Source organism: Jatropha curcas, chromosome 4, assembly GCF_041381405.1.
Source record: "Jatropha curcas cultivar XTBG-Jc1 chromosome 4, XTBG_Jcur_1.0, whole genome shotgun sequence".
NCBI classification, from domain to species: domain Eukaryota; kingdom Viridiplantae; phylum Streptophyta; class Magnoliopsida; order Malpighiales; family Euphorbiaceae; genus Jatropha; species Jatropha curcas.
Window position 1 is genome coordinate 3,770,714 of NC_143154.1, and position 24,747 is coordinate 3,795,460.

A 24,747-nucleotide genomic window follows, 5' to 3' on the forward strand; every position below is an offset into this window, starting at 1 on the left:
GAAGCACAGAAAGATGCCTGAGCAACAAAATGGTGAAGGCCAGGTCCATCTGTCTTGTTAAATGCAGAATTGTGAGATTGGGAAAAGTTTGGAGAAAGATTGAGAGAAAAGCTCTTTCTTCTGAGTGTGCGTTGGGGGAAAATGCCATGGCAACAGGTATTGGAAGCTAGAGGATTGTTGGAGGAGAGGAATCTGATGCTGTAGAAGAAGCATCGAGTTTTGATTTTGAGAGAATGGTGTGGTTGGTTCAGGATCACTGAAAGAGATGATGGTAGAGAAGACGCGATTCGAAGGAGAAAGCCTCTGTTTATTTTGTTGGAAATATGTAATTCAATTTGCACCTGGATGGAATTGTTGGATAGGGATTGCGATTTTCTGCTCAGGTTTGCATTCATTTTAATTTTCAATCGCCTAAAACGCACCGTTTTATACACTTTGCTTCCTAGGCCGTTGGCTTAATGTACTATTTTGTCCTCAATTGAGTAGAAATTTCATCTTAATTTCACCTTTGCGTCAATAATACCAAGTTTAGTATCAAAGAGTATATAGCCAAGGCACTATGTCGCCAGTTAATTATCATAAATTTTATGTTTATTGATAGGTGTTATTTTTATAGTATTTTTAGTATAGTTTTTATTTAGAATTTTAGTAAATTTTATCACTTTAATAAATTTTTACTTCGTTTTAATTATAATTTTGCTCAAAGCTTCCTTAAATCGTAATCCACTTGATCTTAAAGAAATTTGCAGGGTTTTGGCACAGAAAAGAGCATTACAAAACAAAATACTTAGGCTCGAGCACGCCCAGTCCGTGCTAAACTTAAGAGAAATCAAGTGGAGAATCAGACTCTAGCACGGCTAGCCCGTGCTATCTGGCACGCCCGTGCCTAAAAGAACCTCAGGGCGTGTTCACCTAGCACGCCCGTGATGAAATTTATCTTGGAAAGTCAGAGCCTAACACGCCCTGCCCGTGCTATCTAGCATGCCCGTGCCAAAATAACTCCTCTGAGCGTGTTGCAGAGCACGGCCCGTATTGAATCATTCAGAGATCTAGACTCTAACACGCCCAAGCCGTGCTATATGGCACGCCCGTGCTACGAAGGCGAAGCTGTCTTGAATAAAAACGCAAGCCAGTCTTGTTAACTCACTTGGGCCCACCTCAGATATTTTCCTAAACTTGCAAAACAAGATCTAAGCCTATTTAGGAAAAGAGAAGAGTCCTAATTAAGAAGAAATCCAAAGCCTAATCAGTTTATAATCTCCAAAGAAGATTTCATACTTAATAAGGATTCTAATTCCTAAACGGAGTCAGATTTTCTCCCAGGAGGTCTATATAAAGAGAGAAACCATTCATTGTATAGGCTATCTCGAGTTCTAGTATTTTTTTTATACATAGTTCTCTCTCTCTCAAAAATTTCAAGCATCTAAGATTTGTGCCAAGATTCAAGGAAGCCATCCACATAGCTGTTGTCTAGTTTTATTTCTAAACTCTTAATCTTGTCTTTCTGTTCATTATTCATTATTGATTATGAAGTTTTATTCAAGTATTATTGAGTTTTATTTAATTACTATGTCGAACTAAACTCTCATACTAGGGATTTGATGTAGCTTAATTCGATTCCAATTTATAATATTAGATTTGCTTTTCCTTATTCATGATATAATTTATTATTGAACTTAATGCTTCCAGGTAGAGTTTCTCCCCTGGATTGATTTATTTCATTAATCACTATCGGAAGAAGGGTTTTTGATATGAAAAAGGTAATAAATTACATGAGAATAATAACTTGATGCGGAAGCTATATGGTTTGACTCATGGGGGGTTTTCATAAGCTAATGATCTTAGGTTATGAATTCACAAAACAAACCATAAAACTTAATGATTTAATTCATGTTTGATTGCACTATTGGAAGATAGGTAATTAGACCAGGTTAAAATAGCTAACAATACATCGGGAGAGCTTGTTAGTGATTTTAGGGTTGTTTCCCCTACTTGAACAATTAAAATTGATTAACAAACTAATAAAATAAATTGGATAGAGTTAAGTGAAATCAAAATCCCTAGTAGTTTTAAAATCCTTGATTTCTTTTCATCTAAATATTCTTGCTTGATTTCTTTCTGTTTTATTTTAGAATTTACTTTTCACTTTTCTTATAACAAATCTCTCTTATTGTCGTTTAAATAATAATAGGTTAACATAATTTTGGTACTTGAAATACAATCCCTGTAGATACGATATTCTTTCACTCTATATTACTTGTTGCGATTTCGTACACTTGCGAAAATCACTGTCAAGTTTTTGACACCGTTGCTTGGGATTGGCATTGTCAATATCAATACTAATTACCCTATTGTTAGTTTAAACACTTTTTTTTTTTGTTTTATTTAATTTTTCTTTTAAGAATTATTTCAGGTGTTTATGCAAAGAAGATCAGGTAGGACTGAACCCCTAGCCTTTGATCCAGAAATTGAAAGAACTTGTCGCAGGAACAATGCCGCAAGAAGAACACGTGAAAGCAAACCCGAACAACAAGCAAACATGGTCAACGAAAACGAAATAGAAGACGGAACTCCACCTCAACATCCGGTCCGCACCTTGCGAGACTATACAACACCTAATCTTAATGGGACAACCAAGAGTATTACAAGACCTAGGGTGGAAGCTAACAATTTTGAAATTAAACCCGCAATTATCCAAATGCTTTCCACCTCAATTCGATATGGAGGTTTACCAAGTGAAGACCCTAATGCTCATATCACAAATTTCCTGGAAATTTCCGATACTTTCAAACAGAACGGTGTTTCCGAAGATGCCATAAAACTGAGACTTTTCCCATTCACTTTTAGAGACAAAGCACGATCTTGGTTACAATCATGCCCCGCTGGAAGTTTTACAACATGGGAAGAATTAGCCCAAAAGTTCTTAGCAAAATTCTTTCCATGTTCTAAAACCACAAAACTTCACAATGAGATAATGACATTTGCTCACCATGATCAAGAAAGCTTGTACGAAGCGTGGGAAAGATTCAAGGACTTGTTGAGAAAGTGCCCATTTCATAGTTTGCCTAAATGGTTGCAGGTACAAACTTTCTATAATGCATTATCTCCTAACATTAAAATCACTTTAGATGCAGCTGCAGGTGGATCTTTTGAGAGAAAAGGGATTGATGAGGCATACGACTTGATAGAGGAGATGGCAAGCAACATCCACTATCAAAACAACTCAGAAAGGAAGAAGACTGCAGGAGTCTATGAAATAGATGCCATTACAGCACTCAATGCTAAGGTAGATAATATGGTAAGAAAATTGGATCTATTAACTACTAATCCTGTCAATTCTATTATGCAAGTTTGTGACAGATGTAATGGGCAACATGGGATTGGAGAATGCATGATAGACTCCTTGAATCCGCAAACCTTGGAACAAGTAAACTATGTAATGAATCAAGGAAGGAAGAATTACCCATACTCCAATTCCTGTGATAACAGATTGAGAAACCATCCTAATCTGTCATATGGGAATCCTAACAACGCTTTGAACGCACCACCAGGCTTTCTTCCTCAAGAGAAGAAATCTCATGATGATCTCCTTACTGCCCTTTCTAAATCGCACATGGATTTCATGAACGAAACCAGAGAAAACCACAAAATCCAACAAGTGGCGATAAGAAATTTGGAGATTCAGCTAGGACAATTCGCCAACATGATGGCATCCCGACCTCAAGGTACGTTACCTAGTAATACTAAAAAGAATCCTAAAGAACAGGTACAGGCTATCACCTTGAGAAGTGGCAAACAGTTAGAAGAACCACCAAAGAAAGAAAAGAAAGCGGAAGAGCAGAAAAAGATTCCCATCATTGACCTAGAAGAGCAAGAAGAAGTGAAACCATATGTTCCACTTGTCCCCTTCCCACAAAGGTTAAATAAAGCACAAGATGACAAGAGCTTCCTAAAGTTTCTGGATGTATTTAAAAAGCTTCAAATCAACATTCCTTTTGTTGAAGCCCTTGCTCAGATGCCTAGTTATGCGAAATTCCTAAAAGATAACCTGAGCAAGAAACGAAAAGCGATGATCAAGGAACGGTAATGTTAACTAAGGAGTGCAGTGCAATTATCCAAAACAAATTGCCTCCAAAGTTAAAGGATCTAGGAAGTTTTTTTATCCCTTGTAATATTGGTAATCTTGATTTTGAAAAAGTTTTAGCAGATTTAGGTGCTAGCATTAAACTTATGTCTTATGAAGTTTTTAAGATGCTAGGTATGGGAGAGCTCAAACCAACAAGGATGTCTCTACAATTAGCAGATCGATCAATCAAATATCCAAGAGGAATTGTAGAAGATGTGCTTATAAAGGTAGGTACATTCATCTTCCCTGTTGATTTTGTTATTCTTGATATTGATGAAGACAGGGAAGGATCTCTAATCCTTGGGAGGCCTTTTCTTGCAACTGCAAGAGCATTAATTGATGTGTATGAAGGTAAATTGACTTTAAGAGTTGGACAGGAAGAAATTATTTTTGATGTTCTTAAATCATGTAAACTTCCTATGGACTATAGTCATTGTTTTCGAATTGATGTTGTTGATGAATGTGTGGAAAACACTTTGCATACTAAAGATGACATTAATGAATCAAGCATCATGAATGAGAAAGAGAGTGAACCACCAAAGCAAGAACTGAAATAACTTCCATCTCATTTAAAACATGCATTCTTAGGTGAGAATCATTCTTTTCCTGTTATTATTTCTTCTCACTTAACACTTGATCAAGAGGAAAGGTTGTTGCAGGTTCTTCGAAAACATAAGAAGGCATTAGGGTGGTCAATTTCAGACCTACAGGGGATAAGCCCGAGTGCATGCATGCATAAGATCCTGATGGAAGAAGACTATAAACCTTCAATCGAGCATCAAAGGTGATTGAACCCGAATATGAAGGAGGTGGTCAAGGCTGAAATCATAAAACTTTTGGATGCCGACATTATTTATCCAATTTCCAATAGTAGTTGGGTAAGTCCTGTTCAAGTCGTTTCAAAGAAGGGATGTATGACTGTAATCTCTAACGAAAATAATGAATTAATTCCCACTCGAATAGTCACAGGTTGGCGTGTGTGCATTAATTATAGGAAGTTGAACAAAGCAACGTGCAAAGACCACTTTCCCCTACCCTTTATCGATCAAATGCCTGAACGACTTGCAGGTTATCCCTATTATTGCTTTTTAGATGGTTATTCAGGATATTTCCAAATACCTATTGCTCTCAAAGATCAAGAGAAAACCACTTTCACTTGCCCTTATGACACTTTTGCCTATAGAAGAATGCCTTTTGGACTGTGCAATGCCCCTGCAACCTTTCAAAGATGCATGATGTCCATATTTTCTGACATGGTAGAGAAATTTATTGAAATATTCATGGATGATTTCTCTGTATTTGGTTCCTCTTTCGATGCATGTCTTCATAACTTATCCTTAGTAATGCAACGATGCGAGGACACTAACCTTATTTTGAATTGGGAAAAGTGTCACTTTATAGTTAGTGAAGTTATTGTCCTAGGGTATAAAATCTCTCAAAAAGGGATTGAAGTGGACAAAGCCAAAATCGAGGTAATTGAAAAGCTACATCCTCCTAATTCAGTGAAAGGAATAAGGAGCTTCCTTGGCCATGCAGGATTCTACAGGAGATTTATCAAAGACTTCTCCAAAATCACAAAACCTCTTTGTAACTTACTAGTTAAAGATGTTCCTTTTAATTTTGACAAAGAGTGTTTAAATGCTTTTAACAGGTTGAAGAAGGAGTTGATCTCAGCCCCTATCATTGCTACACCAGATTGGACTCTTCCCTTTGAGCTTATGTGTGGTGCTAGTGATCATGCTGTTGGAGCTGGTCTTGGGAAAAGAAAGAAAAAAAAGTTGCACGTCATTTATTATGTTAGTCGCACATTGAATGATGTACAATTAAATTATGCCACCATTGAAAAAGAACTACTAGCTATTGTTTTTGCTTTTGACAAATTTAGGGCTTATTTAATTGGAGCCAAAATAATAGTTTACACTGATCATTCGGCTATCAAATATTTGCTAGAAAAGAAAGATGCAAAACCTTGACTAATTCGTTGGGTGCTTTTATTGCAGGAATTTGATCTAGAAATTCGCGATAAGAAGGGAATAGAAAACCTTGTGGCCGATCACCTTTCCAGGCTAGAATTGGGGGAAGAAGATACAACAGAATTACAAATCAATGAAAACTTTCCCCATGAGCAACTTCTACTATTGGCAAACACACAAGCTCCCTAGTATGCTGATATAGTTAACTACCTTGCTTGCAAAATCACTCCTCCTAATATTTCTTATCAACAAAAGAAAAAGTTTTTCCATGATATCAAATACTACTACTGGGAGGAGGCCTTTCTGTTCAAATATTGTAGTGATCAGCTATTCCAGCAATGTATACCGAAAGCAGAAATGGAGAGTCTCCTTAAATTTTGCCATTCAATGGAATGTGGGGGACACTTTGCAGCAAACAAGACAGCAGCACGTATATTGGAAAGTGGTTTGTATTGGCCTAATTTATTTAAAGATGCTTTTAACTTTGTCTTTGTGATCGCTGTCAAAGGTTAGGTAACATTTCGAAGCGACATGAGATGCCCTTAAATAGCATCCTTGAAGTTGAGATCTTCGACGTTTAGGGTTTGGACTTCATGGGACCTTTTCCATCATCATACTCCAACCAATACATTCTAGTGGCGGTGGACTATGTGTCAAAGTGGGCAGAAGCTATTGCTCTTCCAAACAATGATGCCAAAAGTGTAATGAATTTTATCAAGAAGTATATTTTCACACGTCATGGCACTCTTAGGGCAATAATCACAGACGAAGGTAAGCATTTTTGCAACAAATATTTAGATTCCCTTCTTGCAAAATATGGTGTTACTCATCGTGTAGGTACTCCATATCATCCCCAAACAAGTGGTCAAGTAGAAGTCACCAATAAGGAAATCAACAGGATTCTGGAGACCACTGTTGGACAATCTAGGAAGGACTGGTCTAAGAAACTCGATGATGCTCTATGGGCTTACAGAACCGTATTCAAAACACCGATCGGTATGTCTCCATATCGCATGGTGTTTTCGCCCAAATAAATCCCAACCCTCGGAAGGACCTCGGAAAACTTTTGAACTTTTTATTTGTTTAGAATTATTATTGAAAATGGTGATAAACCTTTTTTGGGAATGCGATGCTGATAAATCGATCTTATAGACAATTTGAGTCGCCACCCATTATTTCGACAATGGGACCGTTTCCAATTTTATTTTATAAAAGTGACTTCATTTAACCCAATTTTATTTAAGGCTGATTATTTGAAAAACTGGTCAGGTGCACCATGTGCGATTCTAGGTAAGGGAATTGGGTATGTCGGCCCGTTGGAAGCCGACGCCCAGAAAAACCGGCCTCTTTTTAACCTACAGTTTCTAATTTATTTTAATTTAGAAAAGCCAATTAAACCCAACTTGAATAAATCGAACCGAACTCCTATGTGGAAAATTAATTAATCGTCCCAAATAGATCCATTCATTGCATTCATAACCATTCAAACCATATCAATCGTCCAACCCATAGCAAAAATAATTAAAGACCCGCTCTTGCCTTATGGTTAAAGGTAGGCCACAAACCGGATTTAAAATACAATAAATCCTAAAATCCCAAAAGCAAATATAATAGTAAATTAACTTGTTTGATTTGATTAAAACATAATCTGCCCATTATTGGTTATCTCTTGAATTAAAAATTAAACATTTATTTAATTACTCGAAATTAGATTAAAAAGCGAAGTTATTCTAGAACCCTAGAACAGTTGCGTCACGCAGCTGTTCTATGAAGAACAGTTGCGTGACGGAACTCCTAGTTGCGTGACGCATCTGTTCGTGATTTCATCAAAATTCCCAGATTATTCAATCATTTATTTAAACCATGATATTAAATAAAAACATAAAAACGAAATAAAAATTACGCACACGAACAGTTCCGTCACGCAGGTGGTCCAGACAAAGTCAACTTCTTTTGGACATGAACAGTTCCGTCACGCAGATAGTAGCTGCGTGACGCAGTTGCTCTGGTCTGTAACTACCTTTCAAACTACCTTTTTTACGTTTTCTTTTTATCAAAACTTGTTTAATATATTTCAGAAATGTCCAATAACAGGCAGAATACTATTCAACCAACACCAAACTACCCAAACACTAATAAAACAGGATATTTAATAGATTAAACAACTAAGAATAAGGAGGAGGGTTTAGATGGTTACCTAACCCTCAGATTCGAGGATTGCATGCGGTTTAAATGATTTAGGAATAGAGCTTCACGATCCTAGAAGTGTTCTTTACCAAGTTTTAACAAGAAAAACTTTCTTTTCTTTTCTTTTTTCTTTTTTTTTTCTCTTTTTTGTGACTTTTTGTTTTGTGTTTCAATCTATTTAATCTCTAATGGGTTGATCTTCTTCAAGATAACTCACTGGAGTTCTTGCAGAAAACCGTAGCCCCACTAAGCTCTTAAAATTTCTCTAAGTCCAAAAGTTCAAAAAGTCCCGTTTAAAGCATAAAAATGCTGTATTTATATGGGTAGGGCAACAGAACAGAGCTGCGTCACGCAACTAACAGCTGCGTGACAGACCCGAGAGCTGCGTGACGCAGCTCACTTTTCGTATAGTTGCCGCGTATCCACACAAAAAGCGAAAACCGTTACACGGGCTTATCCAGGTGATGTCATCCTAGTTAGAGTTGCGTGACGCAACTATTAGTGCCGTCACACAACTTATAGCTGCGTGATGCAACCCTAGCGCAGGTCAGACTCCTTGAACTGGTTTAAATCAATTTTTGGTTAAAAATGCTTCTGGTTGATCCCGATTCCTTATTCCACATCCTTATATCCTCATCGGGTTAGGTGGGGGCATAAAAACACGCGTCAACAGTTTGCCCCCCCACTTTATCATTAATTGTATAAACAATTAATGTTAAAGTGGTCCATTGACGTGCCTTCAATCTGGCAATCATCCTCAAAGCTCGGTTTGATTAGCTCAAAAGATGTTGGGTTAATTTGATCATCTGGCCACCTTCTCAGCTCAGTTTGGTCAGCTTTTGTCGGCTCCAGTCGGATCAGCAATGACATCCAAAATTTGGTCTCATGAAGATACCTTTGAGGCTCGGTTTGATCGACTCGAAAGATGTTGGGTTAACTTGATCATCTGGCCACCTACTCAGCTCGGTTTGATCGGCTTTTGTAGGCTCCAGTCGGATCAGTAATGACATCCAAAATTTGGTCTGATGAAGATACCTTCGAGGCTCGGTTTGATCAACTCGAAAGATGTTAGGTTAACTTGATCATCTGGCCACCTACTCAGCTCGGTTTGATCGGCTTTTGTCTGCTCCAGTCGGATCAGTAATGACATCCGAAATTTGGTCTGATGAAGATACCTTCGAGGCTCGGTTTGATCAGCTCGAAAGATGTTAATTGCCCTGGTCAACTTCGCAATTCACCATCATTGACCGGGAATAGAGTTCAAACAGCTTCGTAATACACCATCACTGTTTGGGGGTTGAACTTGTCCTGATCAGCTTTGCAATACACCATCACTAATCAGTAAGAGAATTGACTCGATCAGCTTCGCAATGCACCATCACTAATCGAGAAAAATGATCCGAACAGCTTCGTAATACAGCATCACTGCTTAGTAAGACCTATCGGCTTCGAAAAACCATTGTCTGTTGGCCTGAAAAATTGTTCACAAGAAAAAGAGCAATATCTGTGTAGAAACAGACCTTGCCTTTTGTTAGAAAAAAGTTGGGACATCACATGCCCCCATGCATTAATTATAAATTAAAAGATTTGCATCAGGGCGAAAGATTATACTTTTGCCCCCAGTCCGGAATTCCGACCTAGGACAAAAAATATTAGATTTTACTTTTGCCCCCAGTCCGGAATTCCGACCTAGGACAAAAAATATTAGCTTTTTAGGCATACTTTTCAATATTTATTGTCAAAATTCGGTTTAATAATTTTGCAAAAATTTAGCAAAAATTTGGTTTAAGCCTGAAATTTTCAGGTATACCTTTCCTGATGCAGTGATTGAAAGAAGACTTACCTGAGGGTAATCTGGGCAATTTGATGCTCCTGCCCCCTGTGCGGTGAGTAGACAAAATTACTAAAGTGTATGAACCGCATACCGACGTCAAATTGTTTAAGCAGGTCATTACAGGCTTTAAATGGGCCTTGCGGGCTTGAAGAGTTTGATGGGCCCGTTGCTTTGGGCTTGGAAAAGTGGGCTTGGGCCCCAATCGCTTACTATAAGTAAGTTTTTTCTAACCATTTCATTTTCACTTATCTAAAACCTTAAGCTATCTGAGAACTCTCTGAACTTTCAACCAAAAACAATGTCTCAACTTCCCGAAATTCCTTCCTCCGCCTACACTCCGGAGATGAACACGTTGGGAGCAATCCCGGATATCCCGACCTTCGAGGGCGAGCCAGTGCCGGTCAGCCGTAATCCACTGACTTCCGGGACGCGACCACTACAGCTTCTTCTGTTGCCGGGCACCGAATTCCCGGTTTGCTACGCGACCACCCGGATGCACGGCTTTCAGACTGAGGTAAGTAATTTTTCTTTGAATTTCTTGCTTTCAATTTGTGCAATGTGAATTATGTTGAATTTTTGATGTCTGTTTGTGCGTCGGCAGTCGCGCCACGCAGGAAGGAGTTGCGTGACGCAATTGTTCTAGGTGAACAGTTGCGTGACACAGCTGTTCGAGGCGTCAGTGAACCCTAGCTTTTCTGAACTTAGGTGAATTCGCCTTTTGCATGTGTTTATTGCTTGATTTGTTGATGAATAATTGATGCTATCTCCATGCGACATAATTTTGCCCTGAAAAATGCATAGGAATAACACAAACACAAAGAAATTGAACCTAGGTTAGTTCCTGCGTACCTTCGACAGCTGCGTCACGCAACTATTTTGTGGAAGAACAGTTCCGTGATGCGACTGTTCATCAACGAGGCAAGGCCTTGGACAGTTGCGTGGCGCAGCTGTGGAGGTGCGTGGTGCATCTGTTCTTAGGACTCAAGATTTTGAATAGTTGCGTGGCGCAGCTGTTGAGGTGCGTGACGCAGCTTCTGAGGCGCGCTATGCATCTGTTCTTCAAGATACGCAACTTGGGCAAGCTGCGTGACGCAGCTGTGTAGATGCGTGACGTAGCTGTGTAGATGCGTGACGCAGCTATGGTTTGGCCCGAGACTTGAATTTTTATTTTTCCTGCCATGGAACAAAAATATATAATTGTCAGTTTAATTCTTATTAAAATTGAAATTTTCTTACACAGGTTGATTTGGGCAAGGCCCGCGCTGGTGGATCTTCCACTGACGCATCGGCTTTCTGGGATTTGCTGGACCCTCCTATGCGTGCTCGGGTCGTTGCTGCCGGCTTCGGCGACTATGCTACAGGGCTCCGCCGTACACAGCCTCGTTTTCCACCTGCCATGCGCTATGCGCTGATGGAGCGGTGGAACGACTATGCCCACACTTTCGTATTCGGATTCAGGGAGATGACTCTGACACCGGCCTACTATGCTGCTATTACGGGGCTCAGATTCGCTGGTCCAGTTGCTCCCCTGGACGCTCGGTACCAGACCGCTACACTAGGAGCTCAGCTGGTTCACTCTCTGCTCGGTGTGACCACCCAGACCAGGTACACCGTGAGGGATGCGTATCATACGAGGTCATCTATCGTTTCTGGGCCGAGCGGATCAGGACGAGGCTGGCCGTATGGAGAGAGTTGCCAGTGGAGGCTTGGCCTGCTGCTCCGGCCTACACCCGAGAGGAGAGGGATCAGGCCGCCCGGTCCTTTCTCTTCTACATCATTTCTTCTCAGCTACTATGCACCTCCCAGAATAAGGGAGATCCGGCGGTGCTAGTATGCCTGAGGGATCTGAGCCAGGTCGGCTCCTACGACTGGGCCACTCTTGCTTTGGCTCATCTTTACCACGGTCTTGATGTATGGACCCATGGTAGTGGTGAGTCAAACTGGCAGTTCATCCAGCCACTGGAGGTAAAATTCTTATTCTCTTCACCTTCTTCCTTTAGTATTATTACTTTTAACTGTTCAACTGTGTACTGAATTCACTGTGATCTTTACTGTAGGTGTGGGCCTACGAGTACCGCATCTACCCGGGCCTACGAGTACCGCATCTACCCAGGCGGTCCGAGCGGCGACACCTCGGCCGATTCCTAGCGGATTCCTCGGTATCTGGCCCACTGCCATCATACCTTCGCCAGTACTGAGGATCCCCATTACTGGAGGTGCTTCCTGAACGACAGGGCCCTATCTGATGTAAGTACAAGAATCCACTGAACAACATAGTTTTCTTCTTTTTCTTTTTTTTTTTCACTGTACAATTACTGATTCTTCTGTTTTGCAGCTGCTTCTGACTCCCTGGGAGGGAGAGGCCTGGAGGACCTATCCCGGTCGTGAGGTAGCAGAGCTATATACTCGATCTAGACTCCTGCTGCAGGGGTACTTCCTGGGGGAGAGAGTCTATGATATCCAAGTGGCCCCGGCACAGCGGCGAGTGCCTCATGCTCCTCCTCGCCATATGTGCTTGTTGGAGGGCATGACTGCAGAGGATCGGGAGGAGTATGAGGGCTCTTCTGTTGATAGCTTCTTATCGGCTGGCGACTATGCTGCCTACTTCTCCACCCGTCTGCAGGCCCGGTTGCCTGAGGTTCTGGAGTACACCCAGGTTATTCTCTTGTTTTCCATCTTACCCATTTTTCTTCAACTATTTAACCAAGTGACTAAGTATCTTCCTCTGTGACTTATTGCAGGAGAGGAAGAAGCATAGGACGGCGGCCCACTACAGAGCGGAGGCTGAGGCTGAGGCTGAGGCGAAGGCGACGGCTGCTCCGGCTGGACTAGCGAGAGCTGTACTGGGTGATGTCCCATTCCCACCTGGCATGGAGGTGGTGCTGGATCCTGCTTTGGGTCTCAGGTCGGCTATTATCATCCCAGCTGACCTTAGACAGGCTCCTCCACCACTGCAGCTGGATCCTGAGCATGCCACACACGTGAGTAATAAACTGAATTTACAAAGTTAAGAACAATTTACCTAAATAAATCTTTAATGAATGTTTTTCTGTGCTTGCAGGTGCCGGCTCAGAGATATCAGGAGCTATGCCGGAGGTTTGGGTTCACCCGGTCTTTCATCGCCTGTGAACCCCTTTCCCCGGATATCATAGGCATGTGATGCATATGACAAAAGAAAGAAATGCACGTGAGTGTGTGAGTCGCCACCTTGTTTAATTATTTAAGGGTAAACTAGGAAAAAAACCCTGAGTGACTCCAATTTTAATTAACCTAGTTACTAGATTAATTATCCCAATGTTTAAGGCACAATCTATGAACCCGAGATGGATCCCGAGACTATGTCATGCTGATAAACTAACCGATGAATGAATGCTTTGCAAGGTGAATGATGGATTAATGAAATGTTTAAGTGATTTTGATGATTTCGACTTGCCACCCGGGGTGAAATCCCGAACGTGCCTACGTACTTCCGTTTGAATGGAAGATCAAAGTCAACATAGTTCGATAGGCCTTGTTTCAAGGGCTTTGAAGGTGTATGCTTAATGCATGAGTGTGTGTGTGTATGCTCCGTGCATGTTTGTGTATGCTTTGTGCATGTTTGTGTATGCTTTGTGCATGAGTGTGTATGCTTTGTGCATGAGTGTGTGTATGCTTTGTGCATTTTGTTTAGGCATCTCGCCAAAGATTGATTGATTTTTAGGCATATTGCCAAAAATGTTGATTTTGAGGCATTTGTGCCAAAATGGTTCATTTAAACGATTTGTCGCTCAAAATTGTTGATTTTAAGGCATTTGTGCCAAAATGATTCATTTTAAGGCATTTTGCCAAAAATGTCGATTCTACGGTTTTGAGCCGAAAATGGTTGATTTTAAAGGCATTTTGCCAAAAATGTCGATTTTACGCGATTTGTCGCTAAAATGGTTGATTTTAGGCCTTTGGCCGAAAATTGGTTCGTTTTAAGGCATTTTGCCAAAAATGTCGATTTTACGGCTTTGAGCCGAAAAAGGTTGATTTTAAAGGCATTTTGCTAAAAATGTCGATTTTACGCGATTTGTTGCTAAAATGGTTGATTTTACGGTTTTTTTACCGAAAATGGTTGATTTTAAAGGCATTTTGCCAAAAATGTCGATTTTAAGCGATTTGTCGCTAAAATGGTTGATTTTAGGCCTTTGGCCAAAAGGTGTTGTTTTAGGCAATTAGTTTGCCAAAATGTGCGATTTAGGCTTTAATGCCACGATTATCAATTAATCGGGCGTTCGAGCTTAATCACAATTTATTGTCGAAACGTGATTGATTAAGGCTTTTAGCCACAATTATTGATTAATTGGACTTAAGCCGGATTTGTTCGAAATAAGGCAATTGAACCGTAGCTATTAATTAACTAGGCTCTTTTAGCCAATATTGTCGGATTTAAACTTTAATACCACGGTTATTAATTAACCGGACATTTAAGCTTAATCGTGTTTAACTAAGACAGTTTATTTGTCTAAATGATGACGTGAATGCATTTATGCAGTTGTAGAATTATTAAGAGTAGAGGAGAAGTATGCATGAAGTGCTAAAATTAAATAGGCAGAGTTTCATTTACGTACCTGATTTAATCGTCGACCACTCCTTAACTCCAGATTAAGCTCCTCGTTTAGGTATATTAATTTTAATTTTATTTAATTTTAGTGGTCAAATATCATAATAAAATGCAATGAAAATTAAATTAAAATGCAAAAAGCGGTAAAGAAGGACGCAAAGAGCGTGAGAGGGAGAGGGTTTGGTCCGTTAAAACAGACAGAGGTCTCGAAATTAGACTGAAAATGGCCTATTTATAGGCCATTTTCGGGTCCAGGGCGGCAGCTGCCGCCCAGGCGGCTCGGCGGCAGCTGCCGCCTGGGAGGTTGGGCGGCAGGTGCCGCCTGCAGGGGCGGCAGGTGCCGCATGGCAGGGCGGCAGCTGCCGCCCAGGCGGCTGGGCGGGAGCTGCCGCCCGGCGCCGCCGTGGCCGGTGGGATCCCCCGTATTTCACTCCAAGGGCTTTTTCGGGAGTTCTGGACCTCCAAAAATTATTCCGGGACCAGTTCTGCGATCCTCGCGACATCCCGGACGTTTTAAGTACCATATTGGCATACTTTCAGTGAACTTCCAAAATGGCCTTCGGTCCGGCCGGACTGTTTGCAGTCCGGGATAATTGGCTCTTTGAGCCTCAAAATTTGAGTATTCACAGTTGCCCCCCGCCGGCGACCTTAAAAATGATTTATGGGAGTCGGTGGTTCTCTGAAACGCAAATTTTGATGGCGGAAATCAGACGCGTTCAGGAGACCCGCCCTTTGGCTATTTGCTTATAAATAGCTTGAAAAAACTCATTTTCATTCATTCTAAGCTTTCCAAATCAAAGAGCTCTCTCAAATTCTCTCAACTTCTAAAGTTCTAAGAACCTTTCTTTCATGGCTTCCTCGGACTTAAGCGGTGAGGAATATCTGGAGTCTTTGGGGATTTCTCTTGACGAGGTCAAGCTTACGGCGGACGCTGATACTCACGCCTCCGTGACTGGTATCTTCGCCCAGGTAAGCCTACCTTTATGGCATTATTATAATCTTTTTCAAACCAAAGTTGGGAATTTTCGGGCCTTAGGCCGAATTGTGAATTTTCGGGCCTGTGTGGCCGAAAATGTGAATTTTGGGCCTCTGTGGCCTGATTGTGATTTTTCGGGCCTGTGTGGCCGAAAAATGTGAATTTTCGGGCCTGTGTGGCCGAAAATGTGAATTTTGGGCCTCTGTGGCCTGATTGTGATTTTTCGGGCCTGTGTGGCCGAAAATGTGAATTTTGGGCCTCTGTGGCCTGATTTGTGATTTGTGGGCCTCTGTGGCCAGATTGTGAATTTCCGGGCCTGTGTGGCCGAAAATGTGAATTTTGGGCCTCTGTGGCTTGATTTGTGATTTGTGGGCCTCTGTGGCCAGAAAATGTGAATTTTCGGGCCTGTGTGGCCGAAAATGTGAATTTTGGGCCTCTGTGGCCTGATTGTCATTTTTCGGGCCTGTGTGGCCGAAAATGTGAATTTTGGGCCTCTGTGGCCTGATTTGTGATTTGTGGGCCTCTGTGGCCAGATTGTGAATTTCCGGGCCTGTGTGGCCGAAAATGTGAATTTTGGGCCTCTGTGGCCTGATTTGTGATTTGTGGGCCTCTGTGGCCAGATTGTGAATTTTCGGGCCTGTGTGGCCGAAAATGTGAATTTTGGGGCCTGTGTGGCCGAAAATGTGAATTTTTGTTTTTATTTTTCTGCACTCACTGTTTTATTGGTATGCATGCTAAGGTAGAATGAAGACATTATCCTTAGTAAAGAACTGAAGGATAACTCTTATATTGCTTTACCTTCTAGGATCCTTATATCAAATTGGATGTGGGTGAGACCTCTATGTCCCAGATCCCGGTCAGAATATTCGATCCCAGCCACCCGGTTGGAGCGATTATCAGTCCGTCCCATCTGGGTTACCTGAGGCATTTCGATGCGGGCCGAAACAGTCACAAGGAGTTACTGGGCGCTTTGGCCGAGAGATGGTGGGACACCACTAATACTTTTCATTTTTCTTGGGGCGAGATGACAATGACCCCTGTGGACTTTTCTGTGATCTCCGGGATCCCTTTTGGCACTCGGCCGATTGAATTATATAATGACTGGAGGACAGAGATCTCCTCTGACCGGATGGTGGAGCTGATCGGGATAGATCTGCCTCGGATCTTCGGGCCAGGCTCTACTACTCCAGCCTTGAGCGTTTCCAGACGCTGGTTGCATCTCCAGGCTCCCGGTATTTATGCCAGACACAGGCGGGGAGAGCTGACGGCTACTCAGGTGGCCAGATTCACTTTATTGCTGGTATTTTCTTCGACCTTTTGGTCCAACAGAAAAGAGAAGTTCAATCCTTCTATCTTGAAGAGTTTGGAAAACCTAGCCCATCTTACGGAGTACGACTGGGCCGGCGCTATTCTGAGTCGTATGTACGACGACATGTGTGATCTGAGTCGGAGCCATTGTAAACTCAGCGGGACCTACTACTTATGGGAGGTAATGTGGAGAACATTCTGTATTTTTCTCGTTTTATTCGACCTCTCTTGACTCTTGTTTCTTCTTCTTTTCATTTGCAGACTTGGGCATTTGAGTACTTTCCTTATACTCGCCCAGAGCAGATTCATGCTGATCTCGGATTGGGTTTGGTACCTTTGGCTTGGAGATGGTACCGAACAAACCTTCATACCAGTCGGCACAAGGATTCGCTAAAGGATCTGAGAGCCTTTTTTGATACTTGTAGTTTGGCGCAGGTATGTGTCTAGTAATTCTTGAACATGTTGAATAAAAAGGATTTATTAACATATTTGCTTCTTTTATAGGTTGAGGTAGGGGCGATGGCTACCCATCTACAGAACTGGATTCAGGTTGACCCCCGTTTCCAGCGGTTGGACGACTTGTCTCGGCGGAGGCTGGTTCTGTCGCACCCCATTCTGAGACGATATTACTTGGGCGAGAGGGTAGACTTTCAAATAAGAGGTTGTCGTTCTATTCCTCATTCTCCTCCCGAGGACATGCGGGTGGGTAAGCACATGACGCTCACCGATGCTCATACTGAGGGTGTTCCGTATGAGGAGTTCACCTTAGAGGGAGATTACGCCGAGTTTTGCAGACTTTTCTTGATGCAGCCTATTGAGTCTCGGCTTGATAGTTTTCAGAGATCGGCTCCTTCCCATCCGCCCTCCACTCGTTCTTCTCGGGCTTCAGGTCCCTCGAGTAGTACTCCAAGGAGGAGGGCTACGACCGATCCTTCTTCTTCTACTCCGGTTAAAGGTTCTTCTCAAGCCGGGCCTAGCCATTCGGCCGGTCATTCTTGGGCTCCTCGGGCTGTTTCGGAGGCTACGAGGTCGCTTCATCGAGATTTGGCCAACTTAAGTCTTCCGTACAGCATTTCCTACCATACTCCTGACGTTCCTCTAGCCTTTCGAGAAGTCTCGTTGGAAAATGTGGATCGCTTGAATCTGCCTTCCGAGGACATTACTGAGGTAAGTAAAGACAGCTAAAGCTCTCACAAAAAGGATTTATAAGAGATTTGATGTTGACCTGCATTTTTTTTTTTTCTTAGGTTCCTGCCGGATTGGTCAGTCAGATGATGGAACTGATACTTGGGATGCAACAAGAGCTGTCTGCGTCTTGGACTCGGGAGGCTTATGATGATCAGAGGAGGAGGAGGCCCCGCCGCTGAAGCCATGATTGCCAGATTTTTTTTTTTCTCTTTTTTTTTTTTGAACTTCTGTACTAAACTTTGACCATGCTTCTGCACTGTACTTTTGTACTGAATTTTATTCGTACATGCACTTGGTTAGTACTGAAAATATGTATGCATGTGTATCGAATGTGACATAAAATGGGATTTTATCATTTCGATTTATGAAAACTTTTATTTATATTATTTTTTTATGTGTGTGGGGGCCGCTGCCGCCATCATTCGGCGGGAATTCGGCAGCTGCTGCCTGCCATCATTTCGGCGGCTGCTGCCGCTCTTACTCGGTGCATTTTCTCTATAAAAAACGGCTCTTCATTTTGGTTTTGCACTCACTCTTTTTCTTGAGATCTTAGCAAGGAAAACAAAGCCGTTTCTCATCCTCCTTCTTTTTCAAAAAATGAATCCCCTTTTTAACCACAGCATGCACAGCTGGACTAAGAGTCTCTCCAAAGTTGAAAAGATCAACTTAGGGAGGTACGGTCTTTCTCCTATCATTACTCTCAGGGGGGTGGTAGTTGACTGGGATTTCTTATGGGCCTGCATCCGGCTTTGGGATCCAGAGGCCCATATTTTCCGGTTCGGAGGTATGATGGAGGAAATGTGCCCTCTTTTTGAGGAGTTCTGTGCTATTATCGGGTGTGATCCCAATGCCCCTCTAGTCAGGCATGAGGTCAAAGTCGGGTATGTTCGGTCATTTGAAAGTTTATTTCAATTCAGCCGGCCACAAGCTAGGGCGATGATTGTTGACGACCAGAAGGCAATTCTGCTGCCCCTGATTGATGAATTTTCAGAGGTTCTTTCAGATGACCCAGACCGGATGAGGCTGAGGATGCGGGCTTTTGTATTTTGCTTATTATCTGGTTTCTTGTTTAACAAGGACCCAGGCTTCGGGGATCTGCGATTTTGCCCTATGATTCGACAGATGGAGGACATGAGTTGCATTGGCGGCATTGTGCTGTCAGAGACTATCCGGAGCCTTGACAGGGCTGCTCTAGGCTTCGAGGACTGGACGGTTTCTCCGATTATTCTCCAGGTACTTCTTTTCTTCTCATCTCTTCCTTACTTATTGTTTTGGTTCATTCCCTTGTAATAGAAAGGATCCATTACTCAGGTTTGGTTGAAGGATCACCTTCAAGTGGTCGCTGCTCCTACCCGTTTGCCTTACAACCCTTCTCAGTATCGTATGCAGAGGATCTTGATCACACACCCGTCTGCTGACGCATGGACCTCATGGCTGATTGAATTGGGTCCAAACGAGGTATTGTGGTTTGTTCCCTGGTATGACATCACCTGCTTTATCCAGGTTAGCTCTCGTCATGCTCGGGTTTACCTTTTAGGCCTTACACACTGTACTTGGTATTGTGCTTCGCGCGTTATGAGGCAGATGGGAATAGATCAGACTGTCCCGATTGTGGATGACTCTTCATCTGATTCGGCCATCACTCCGGGAGTTACCCGAGCCGTCCTTAGAGCTTGGGTTAGAGACCATCTGATGGTTAGGCCTTTACCTAATCCTGCTGGTGTTCAGACTTCTCCTGAGTATCGGGCCTGGTTCATGGCCTTTGTTTGGCCAGTGGAAAAGCCAAGGAGGAACGCATTGCTGAGTGCACTTGAGGGTTGGACTCAGGCTGACGCTGGTGATGGGATTAGGACTAATGAGGAGATTGTGTTGGCTCCTCGGACAGACGAGGCGGGGGAGAGTTTAGCGGCTAGGGATGACTCAGAGGACATTGCCCCACGGAGGCGACGGGCCACTTGAACTCCTATGGGTTTTTGGACTTTGTTTTTTTTTTTTTTTTTCTTCTTATTTTGACTGTTTATTCGGGACTTTGACTCTGGATTTTGGATTTTTGTTCTTTGGCTTTTGCTTGTACTGTTTGGCTTTATTGCTTTTTTAATTGGAGTGTCATTTTACTTTTAAGCTTTCCAAGCATTTTCCAACTTTATTTATTCAAGCTCTGATTTTTGCCTAAGCCGCCCTCTCGGGTTTTCAACTTAGCGAGCTACCCATTTTTGCCTAAGCCGCCCTTTCCGGGTTTTCGACTTAGCGGGCCCCGACTTTTGCCTAAGCCGCCCTTTCGGGTTTTCGACTTAGCGGGGTTTTTTTTATTTTTTATTTTTTATTTTTTATTTTTTTTTATTTTTTATTTTTTATTATTAGCAAAGAAGAAAGAACGATGAAATGATGATTTTTATTAATGTTTAGACCGTGCCCAAACAGGGCTGCCTACATATCTTCGATATATAATTTCTTTTTTTTTTTTTTTTCGAAGAGAATCAGGTCTAATGTAGTTCGTTTTACATTATGCAATGCTTATACAAAATATCTCTTTAACTGATCTAAATTACATGGATTTGCAAATTCTAAACCATCCAAATCAGTCAAGATGACGGCTCCGCCGGACAATACTTTCTTCAACACATAGGGGCCAGCCCAATGAGGACGAAACTTCCCACGTGGATCTTGAATTGGCTGTCTAATTTCCTTCAGAACCAAACAACCTTCTTCGAGTTTTCGGTCTTTGACCTTCTTGTTAAAATGCCATGCCATTCTTCTCTGGTAGACTTGAGTTTGGTGGATTGCTTGCAACCGCTTTTCATCCATACCCAAAAGTTGCAAATGATAATTCTTCGCCCAATCTGCTTCGCTGATCTGGCTCTCCTGGATAATCCTTGCCGACTGAACTTCCAGCTCAATAGGCAATACTGCTTCCATACCGTATACCAACGAATACGGAGTTGCTCCGGTGGGCATTCTAATCGAAGTCCTATATCCCCATAAGGCATTCGGTAGTTGTTCATGCCAAGCTTTATGCTTTTTAACTGTCTTCTGCAGAATGACTTTTATAGCTTTATTCGCGGCTTCTACAGCTCCATTTGTTTGTGGACGATAGGGCGAGGACTTATGATGTTGAATTCTTGTTTCTTTCAACAAATTAGAAAATTCACTCTGAAAGTGAGACCCATTATCTGTGATGATCTCGAAAGGCGTTCCGTACCGACAAAGGATGTTAGTACGAACGAACTGTGCTGCCTTCTTGGCATTTAAAATCGAATAAGAGACTGCTTCGATCCATTTAGTGAAATAATCTACAGCAAACAGGATGAATTGATGACTGTTAGAGGCCTTCGGGTGGATTTTTCCGATCACATCTATGCCCCAAGTTGCGAAAGGCCATGGTGAGGTGATAGGCTTCAAATTGACTGGAGGCTGCTTTTGCAGCTTAGCAAAAATTTGACATTCGTGGCACTTCTGCGCGTGCCTCATGCAATCTGCATTCATGGTTGACCAGTAATAACCCAGGTTCACAATTTTTCGAGCCAAGGCTATCCCGTACATGTGTGGACCAGATTCCCCATTATGTATTTGTGTATGCTTTGTGCATGTTTGTGTATGCTTTGTGCATGAGTGTGTATGCTTTGTGCATGAGTGTGTGTATGCTTTGTGCATTTTGTTTAGGCATCTCGCCAAAGATTGATTGATTTTTAGGCATATTGCCAAAAATGTTGATTTTGAGGCATTTGTGCCAAAATGGTTCATTTAAACGATTTGTCGCTCAAAATTGTTGATTTTAAGGCATTTGTGCCAAAATGGTTCATTTTAAGGCATTTTGCCAAAAATGTCGATTCTACGGTTTTGAGCCGAAAATGGTTGATTTTAAAGGCATTTTGCCAAAAATGTCGATTTTACGCGATTTGTCGCTAAAATGGTTGATTTTAGGCCTTTGGCCGAAAATTGGTTCGTTTTAAGGCATTTTGCCAAAAATGTCGATTTTACGGCTTTGAGCCGAAAAAGGTTGATTTTAAAGGCATTTTGCTAAAAATGTCGATTTTACGCGATTTGTCGCTAAAATGGTTGATTTTACGGTTTTTTTAACCGAAAATGGTTGATTTTAAAGGCATTTTGCCAAAAATGTCGATTTTAAGCGATTTGTCGCTAAAATGGTTGATTTTAGGCCTTTGGCCAAAAGGTGTTGTTTTAGGCAATTAGTTTGCCAAAATGTGCGATTTAAGCTTTAATGCCACGATTATCAATTAATCGGGCGTTCGAGCTTAATCACAATTTATTGTCGAAACGTGATTGATTAAGGCTTTTAGCCACAATTATTGATTAATTGGACTTAAGCCGGATTTGTTCGAAATAAGGCAATTGAACCGTAGCTATTAATTAACTAGGCTCTTTTAGCCAATATTGTCGGATTTAAACTTTAATACCACGGTTATTAATTAACCGGACATTTAAGCTTAATCGTGTTTAACTAAGACAGTTTATTTGTCTAAATGATGACGTGAATGCATTTATGCAGTTGTAGAATTATTAAGAGTAGAGGAGAAGTATGCATGAAGTGCTAAAATTAAATAGGCAGAGTTTCATTTACGTACCTGATTTAATCGTCGACCACTTCTTAACTCCAGATTAAGCTCCTCGTTTAGGTATATTAATTTTAATTTTATTTAATTTTAGTGGTCAAATATCATAATAAAATGCAATGAAAATTAAATTAAAATGCAAAAAGCGGTAAAGAAGGACGCAAAGACCGTGAGAGGGAGAGGGTTTCGTCCGTTAAAACAAACAGAGGTCTTGAAATTGGACTGAAAATGGCCTATTTATAGGCCATTTTCTGGTCCAGGGCGGCAGGTGCCGCCTGGCAGGGCAGCAGCTGCCGCCCAGGAGGCTTGGCGGCAGTTGCCGCCTGGCTGGGCGGCAGGTGCCGCCTGGCAGGGCGGCAGCTGCCGCCCAGGCGGCTCGGCGGCAGGTGCCGCCTGGCTGGGCGGCAGGTGCCGCCTGCAGGGGCGGCAGCTGCCGCCTGGCAGGGCGGCAGCTGCCGCCCAGGCGGCTGGGCGGGAGCTGCCGCCCGGGAGGCAGGGCGGCTACTGCCGCCGGAACCGGCGGCCGGCGCCGTCGTGGCAGTTGGGATCCCCCGTATTTCACTCCAAGGGCTTTTACGGGAGTTCTGGACCTTCAAAAATTATTTCGGGACCAGTTCTGCGATCCTCGCGACATCCCGGACGTTTTAAGTACCATATTGGCATACTTTCGGTGAACTTCCAAAATGGCCTTCGGTCCGGCCGGACTGTTTGCAGTCCGGGATAATTGGCTCTTTGAGCCTCAAAATTTGAGTATTCACATCGCCCAGCTCTATTCTGAGCGTCACGAGAGGGTATGAAGCTCTTTACCTTTTTTGCTTCTCTTTCTTTATAAACCCTTCTTACATATTTCTGCTTTTAAAGGATCTGAAGATCGGGAGACTGCGGAGACATCCGTCTCGCCAGTCCGATGCTGTGGCCCGACTTCAGAAGGAGGTGGATCGGCTCCAGACTATGTTGGAGGTGGAGGGATCCCGTTGGACTTCTCCGAGGAGGATGATGATGGTTCCTCTTCCGATGACGGACCGCCATCTCCACCCCCTCAGGTAGCTGCTGGTCCGAGCCGGAGGCATCGGTAGCCCTGCTTCTGTGCTTTAGCTACTTTTTGAATATTTTGTAGTTTGTAGGATTAATGCACAGTTTTATTAATTTTACAAAATTATTTACACTTTTTTACAGTATTTTGCCTTTATTACAATATCATTCATATGTTTATTTCTTTCAATTTGTGAAATCTGATTCCTGCATAAACAAAATATAAACACAAAAAACACAAAATAGCAGTGTCCCACTTATTCACAAGAGTGGTCCACCTTGTTAGTGATCAATGAACTAATTTATTGTAAATGAATAAATGAAATGAAATGAAATAAAAAACAAAATAAGTAACTTAAAATGAAACATTGCAAAAATCAATCAGAAACAGAAGTGGATCATAGTACTTCCCTGACAGGGTGGTCCACTTGGTTAATGCGAATGTAATGGTTCAACCTCCTTATTGTACAAGATGTCCTCCTTATTAATACAGGCTTAAATGTTCAACCACCGAAGCGATCTATGCATAAATGCTCATCCAACCACCATTGACAGTAAATGATTGTGCTTCGTTCACTAAATCCTTTTACACTTCTATAAATGGAGGCTTCCCTTTATGTCTTCTTCATTTCCAGCATTCAAACAAATCCGTTTCTTAGATAATCCTTTTCCATGGCTTTCAGAAACCAAGTTTCATCCTTCGTCCAATCCATCCCTGATGACCTATGGCAGATTCCCCCTATGAACCAACTCGCCTGGCTGAAATATTTCAAAGACCTAAAACCCGACCATGGTTTCTTGTCTTAGCTCGTCGCACACTTCAATCCTAACACCATGGTTTTTCGGTTTGAAGACTCTGAAGTAACTCCGACCTATAAGGAAATGTGTGCCGTGATGGATTATCACCCTGAACAAGATGAAACTTTGGCCTTGCCCCCAGGTCCAAGGTATGATCCAGCCGAGATTG

The 24,747-nt window shown here is 42.2% G+C and overlaps 1 non-coding gene across 1 annotated transcript; it reads right to left on the reverse strand.

The window, feature by feature from the left end:
- Nucleotides 1-2,956: 2,956 nt before the first annotated feature.
- LOC149496708 (small nucleolar RNA R71) lies at nt 2,957-3,063 on the reverse strand. Its single transcript, XR_016320749.1, has one exon. It is a non-coding gene; the product is annotated as a small nucleolar RNA R71 (small nucleolar RNA).
- Nucleotides 3,064-24,747: the final 21,684 nt, after the last annotated feature.